Here is a 6,812-nt window from a genome sequence, read left to right as displayed (position 1 = left end):
CAGTGGGGAGCCAAAGCTGCTTACAATACAAAGAAAGTACAATTAAAAATACAATAGAAATTAACAGGAGTGGGGAATGCAGAGCAGGGTTGGATCTCTCTCTCCCACTTCTTGGCTATGACACTCAGGCTAACAGCTGAAAGCCAAGATCCTTTTGGCTCATGCCTCTGGGTGCACCCAGGCTTTAAGTACCTGCAACAGAGGAGAAACAAACTCAGCCAGGTCTTATACAGCTAACCAGCTAGCCCAATCCTCTGGTCAGAGACAGGCCATGCCTTCAGGATGGAATAAAATGGTCGAAAGGGTTTTCAGGGCCTCAGAATGTCCATCTGCACCAGGCGGCATGTCAGTGGTGATTGACATGGGAGGTTGCAGGCACTCTGGGCTTCTGGGAATATTATCATTGCCTGCCAGGCAGCGGATGAGGTCTGGCAACATCACCTGAATGGGATCACAAAAGTAGGGACAAGATGTAGAAGATGGAGTTTGGAAAATAGGTTTCAAGGGGGAGAGATAGAAAAGCAGAAGAACAACCAGAGTAGAAAGCACAATCTTAGGCCGAGTGAGATCATCTACAGTGAGGCTGCTTCACCCTTCCTTTAAACCCTCCCCTACCTCTACTGTCTTACAAAGCTCTGCCTGTATCATTGTGGATATTTTCCCTTTTTTCCAGACCTCACTTTTGGACATTTGTGGAGTAAGGCCTGGCAAAAAATGTCCTGCCACTTTAACAGAGGCTTCATGTGTGGAAATGGACAGCATGGAGGTAAACAACATGACTTTGTAAATAACATCCCATTGAGCCTCTGTTAAAGAGACAGGACATTTTTTTACCTCCAGGAAGTTGGCAACTCTTCTCTGAAGGCACGCAGTCTGTGTTCGGAACCAGTGTACCCACGTTCTTCTCAGGTAGATACAGCCACCACTGGGAGACGTTTAATGAGGCTCCAAGATGTTTTGTTTTAAAATTAACCAAGCCAAAATCAGGGCTGTGTGCACTAAAAAATTTAAATTCTGGATCCAAGCAACCCAATTTCTGTGCCAAGAAGAACTGGATTTTATGACCTCCATACATTATTTTGATTGGGTGACTGCATCATTTCTCTTGCTTTACATAATTTATTCTACAATTTTGTCGCTACTTTGCATTCTGGCTCTGCTCCTCCTGGGAAGTTGCATACAGCTAGGCAAAACACTATAGTCTTGCTGCAATCACTGGAAATCTGGCTTTCTAGATTTCATCAGTCGTGGCCCACTTGCCTGTTTTGACTATGAGGGTTAGAAACTTCTTTTAAACAAAAGAATAAGTTGAGAACCTCAGGAAGATCAGTGTTGTGGCCACTAACTTGTGTTTTCGTGTTCCCCCAGAACTCTGACATTCATACAACTAACCCATAAGAAAGTAGCATAAATTAAATTTAAGCTTGAAGCTGATTTGTTTCTACTGGTCTAATACTGTTAGGGTGTTAATGAAGTCTGGTGTTTGGATGTTAATTTGCTGGGTGGGGGGATTTAAGCATCTACTTGTACAGGAACTAAAACTATAGTATAATGGAGCTGCTCAGGAATTTGCTTTTTTAAGCAACGTTTTCTGTATGTATCATCTTCTAATTACTGCACTGCAGTCCACTTTCTGCATTATGGTATGTCATGCCTCACTTTTTGTTTGCTTGCTTGCTTGCATTGTTTTCTAGTTCTGTAAACCTGCCCTACTGTGCTGTCTGCGGAAAGTCTTTGTTGTCTGCTTGAATTGGGTTTCATACTTTGTAATCCACCTTGAATCTTGGTGAGAAAGGTGGGCTATAAATGAAGTCAGTAAATAAATAAATACTTTTGTTGATTTTATATCATCAGATTGACTATCTGCCACGTTGAATACAGAAAAAGGAAGGCTACAAAAAGGTGAATGAATGCATGCACACATTCATGCATGCCAGGGAATCAATGTGAATATTTAAGAAGGAAAGGGGTGATACTATTAAAGGAATGGAATTTTAGCACAGAACTGCCACCTTTTTCTTGACAGGGACCCTGTGTATTTAACAGCTGCATGGAAGGCCAAAGTTCAGGAAATGTTTTCCCACATTGCTGTACTTCTGGAAGGGGCTGAATTTATGCCTTTTGAGGAGCTGTTAGAGACACAACATCCCTGTCAGGAAGACAGGCAGCCCTTCCTTAAGTGGAGAGGGAAGCCACTTATTTTATTTTCCAGTGGAATATCTTCCATCTCATGAGACTATTTGAAATCAACGACATGGCACCAGTTTTCCACTTGACCTTAGAAATTTCAGATAAGCAAAATGGAAAAGGAAGAGGATTGGCCTCCTGGTACCAGTGCCGCAATGGCCCTTAACTCTGCCCTCAACTCTTTCCTTATTACTATCCACGGGGATGTTTATGGCTGTCAATTGCCTGGAGAAAAACTACCCTGTGCCTTTACTTTGGGCTGAATGGGGTGTTATTTACCAGCTGTTATTTACCTCTTTGCCACAGAAAACCTTCGGCTCCCCATTTCCACACATTATGCCTCTATCTAAAGGGTCAGGGCATTTTCTCCAGGCTTGCTGGCATTGCAAGCTGCATTTTGCAAATTGTGTTTGATATTAAAAGGCTGCGGGTTCCCAAACTCAGTTTGTGTCCTTCCTATCTCTCTTAGCTTTCTGGTGGCGTCACTTCACCTGTGCCCAGAATGTGGTTTAAGTGGAAGCAGCTGGCAGAGAGAGAGACTCATTCACAGACCTCTGGAACATAACATTATTCAAGAAGATGACATTTGCATCCTGGGCCAGATGAAGAGCTTCGTGAGGCATCAGACATGATGCTGTCAGGGCCCCCCGCCTCTCAAGTCACCTCAGATAAGAGGAATCTCACAAACAGGAAGGGGGCGGTTAGAGTGAGGTGGGGGAGATTTGTGAATGGAGCCTTGTTTATATACAGTTGGCACATGTTAATTTAATGATCTGCCACATTGAAAATTTCTTAAAAGATGTGAAAATATCTTAAAAGTTGTGGGGCAGGTAAAATGGGAAAGAATTGTTCCCAAGCACTTCCCTTTCCCTGCTAAGTGCTGCTTCTCATATCGAGAGAGGCCCTCTGGCATCCATGGGCTGGGGAGCGGGCAGTGGAGTCCCCCACTCGACACTGTACCACTAATCCTTGCGATTTCCTTCTGGGATCTTCAAGCCCTGAGCAAACTGAAACTTGTGTAGCTGTAACAGCCCATAATACTTTCTGCAAGGCCAGTTCAAGGTACTTTGCCGCTCCCAGCAAGGTACTCCCATCCCCTCCTGGGTGTGTGCCATCACTGGCTGGGTCCAAGCCATGCCCCTGCGGTGTTGGTTGCTGGATGGAGGGGGGATGCCAGCCCCCTCCCCGCCACTGATAGCTGAAAATGAGCTATGCCTCCATGCTGCAGCATCAGCAATCTCAAGCAATGCTTTGGTGGCTTGGCTGGAAAACCTGCCCTGGTTCTCTGTGACTTTTTGGCAAACTAGAAAGACCTGAATCAGCCCTGCAAATGAGATGCTTGCCCTGGAGCAAGCACAAGGTGGAAAGATCAAGTCTGCAAACAGAGCAACAAGGAAACTCTGACCTTGCTGAATCTCTTGGGTGTCTCTGATTGCAGTTGGCTTGGGGCCAGGTGTCCCCCCCCTTTTCTTTTTTGTCCATGAGTTACAAGAATGAACCTTCCCTTGGGAATGCTGGCTAGCTCTGTGGGGTGCAGAATGAAGGTCAGAGAAGGGATGGGGAAGAGAGGAGGGGGGTATGAATGCCTGGAATAGCTTATGTCTGGCACAGTGACTGTTCTGGATGAGTAAACAGTGTTGATATGAATAGGTGGGGTGAAGTCATCAGGCGGACAGGAGGAACAGCCAAAAGTATAATTTTTTTTTAATTGTGGGGGAAGACAGCCATAAATTATCCTCAGTTGGTGGAGATGTTTTTTTGGGGAAAGGAAGGGTAAGCATGTGGGTAGGAATGAGCCATTGTCTTCGCCAATGACCTTGGAGTGGTTGATGGTACACCCCATCTTCCACCCCCTCTCCTGGTAAATTAAAGCAGCTGTTCAAAGAGCAGGCAATCTGCCCCCCCCTTCCCCCCAAAGGGGGAAAGTCCCTATCACTGACATCATCGTTTGCTAAGAAAAGGACCCACTTTCTGACGTGAGTGCAGACAATGAGAGTCATGCAGCCAGCCAGGGATCTTTTTGCAGGGGTGCAGGCAAAGCGGTTCTTGAGAGAAAACATCAATGCTCTAGTTTGGAAAAGAGGCTCAGAAGGCAGTGATGGTGAAAATCAGCAGGAAGTTATTTTTGCTTTTATCATAGCAAGCGACATGCAATGTGGCAGAAGGGTGAATTTGCTTTCAAGCTGAACAGGGAGGAGGACATGAAGTTCAGCCCATTATTTTGCGGAGCAAAAAAAACACATGCCGCCAAAATAAGATTGCCACCTTTTCTTAGCGCCAGGCTCCTTTTTGCTTCAGTGTTGGGTGTCAGGCAGGAATGCCATGGAGCTGTGAGCCATATTCTTTTCCCAGCCTTGAGAGGTTATGGCACATGTCCTCAATGGGGCTGTGGGGTGAAAAACACATTGGGTGTACACTGGGTCATTCAGAGTGGCAGTGGGGGGGCGGGGGGGCTGCAATCAGTTTTCACTTAGATTTGGGTCCCTGCCAATGTGGTGAAATAGTTTAAAAGGTCTGAGAAACCTAGGTTCAAATCATCCCCTCCCCACTGCGTAACTTTGGGCCAGTCTCAGGCTAAGCTACTTAACAGAGCTGGTGTAAGGATAGGGAAAGGAGAACCGTGCACACCATTCTTGAAGGGAAGAGTGGAATGCAAAGGCATTAGAGAGACACTCCAAGGCTTTGCCTTCTTCAGTGGCCCCATACGATCTGCTCAAACTAGGTTTGCGAATAAGCAGGTTATATTACAAAAATATCCAGAATTCCCTGTTTTATTTTGTCCTTTCTAATCCAAAGAATTGCCAATTAAGAGCACTAACTGACCCAGCAAAATAAATATTTCATTGCATGCTATTAAAATTAACCCATGCTAAACTGGGAAAATAATGACTCCTGGAGCCTGCTCAGGCTCAGACTTTGTGAAATCTCCCCTGGGAAAGCAAAACGTGTGTGTGATGCCCTTTCATACAGGCCTGTTTCCCCAAGAAGGCAAAGAGTGGCTTCCCATGTTGGATTTGTTCAGGAAAACAGCACAGGTGGAAAAGAGGCTTAAACTCCACCCCTCTTCCCATCTGAATCCAGCTCAAACACATCTGAGCATCTAACTTTCCACCAGAACTCCCAACACATGTCTGCTTGATAGAATCCAGGAAAAGATTAGGGGATAGCATATTGCGTAGTTGGTCCCCTTTCCCCAGCTTGCTTGCAAGGAAATACAGGCAATGTAGACACATTTGGGTAGCAGTAGGTCGTTCCAAAGAACGGTGAAATCAGGGGCAAGCCAACCCCTGGGAGGCATGCAGCTCAGCAGAGTGGTTTTGCAACACACACACACACACACAAGGCTCCCAGTCTATGGCTTTAGATGCAGAGGAGTTAGCCGTGTTAGTCTGTGGTAGCAAAGGCTTGAAAAGCACAAGATGCAAATGGATAAGTAGCTTTAATCACTATAATAAGGAAACCGAAGTTTTAAAAGATAAAAGAATTGATGTCGAGTCCGAATTACTGTGTGCATTTGGAGGGTTTTTTCCCCCTTTGCACATCCTGAGAAGCTGCATGAATAAATGAACACTATGACTTATTAAGATGGTACAAACAGGGCAGAATGACATGCGCTGCTGCTCTCCTTGAGAAGCCAGCCTTCTCCTGTCCCATTATTTCTCCTCCTTTAACTCCAAAGTCAGCCATCACGCACATCGACAGCTTTGGTTTCTATGTGGAGGGCTGCCACTTAGCATTTGGGCATCAGAATAAGAGATAAGATTAGGGCATTCATTGGGTCTCAATCTGCTGGGGAACTTCCTTTCCTAAATGCCATGGAAAGAACTGGAAGTTGCACATCAAAGCAAGATTGTGGATGGTCTTGCGGAGTTCTTGTTGTTTTCAATGAGACTTGGCACAGAGGATTGCCTGAAGGGAATGTGTCCCATGTTACTGGTTGGAGGGGGTGTAATTTGGATTTACCAGCTTAGGAAGCCAAAAATTCATGGACAGGCCCTGCTCACTAGTTGCATGGAAGCCAGCTATTTCTTCATGTCCCTGCACCTCAAAACTGCTGCCTTACATGGGCGCTCTGTACCCAGATATGTGTCTCCGAAATATAATACAAGAGAGTGAGAGCTGTTGCTGAGATTTCCGTAGCAACTGACTGATCATCAAGAATCTTGCATTTGGCAGAAGAGGAGTCTCCAAAAGACCCCCATTGCAGCCTCCAAAAAAACTAGCCCTAAATAATGGGGAAACTATAAATTGGACTGTCAAAATATGTCAATTATTTATTTACACCCCCAATGACTCCTCAAAGTGACTCACAGCATCATTCTCCCCTCCTTTATTTCACCTTCACAAGGACAGCTCTTTGAAGTACTAGGATAGGCTGAGAGAGTTGAATGGCTGAAGGCCATCCAACCATCTTTCATGGCAGAACAGGACATTTGAACTGGGTCTCTCCAGATCTTTGCCCAACATTCTAACCACTACTCCATGTCAGGAGCCCATCATCTGCTACACCAAGGGGGAACTGAAGTCAGTATCTTCTTGGCAAGGGAAGGTCATAACTCAGACAAAGAGCATCTGCTCTGTGTGTATAAGGCCAGGGCTGGTCCATATAGTGGCTTCAGTTAAAG

The sequence above is a fragment of the Eublepharis macularius genome, chromosome 12 (genome assembly GCF_028583425.1).
Source record: "Eublepharis macularius isolate TG4126 chromosome 12, MPM_Emac_v1.0, whole genome shotgun sequence".
Classification (NCBI taxonomy): domain Eukaryota; kingdom Metazoa; phylum Chordata; class Lepidosauria; order Squamata; family Eublepharidae; genus Eublepharis; species Eublepharis macularius.
Note: the sequence above shows the minus strand (reverse complement) of the source record.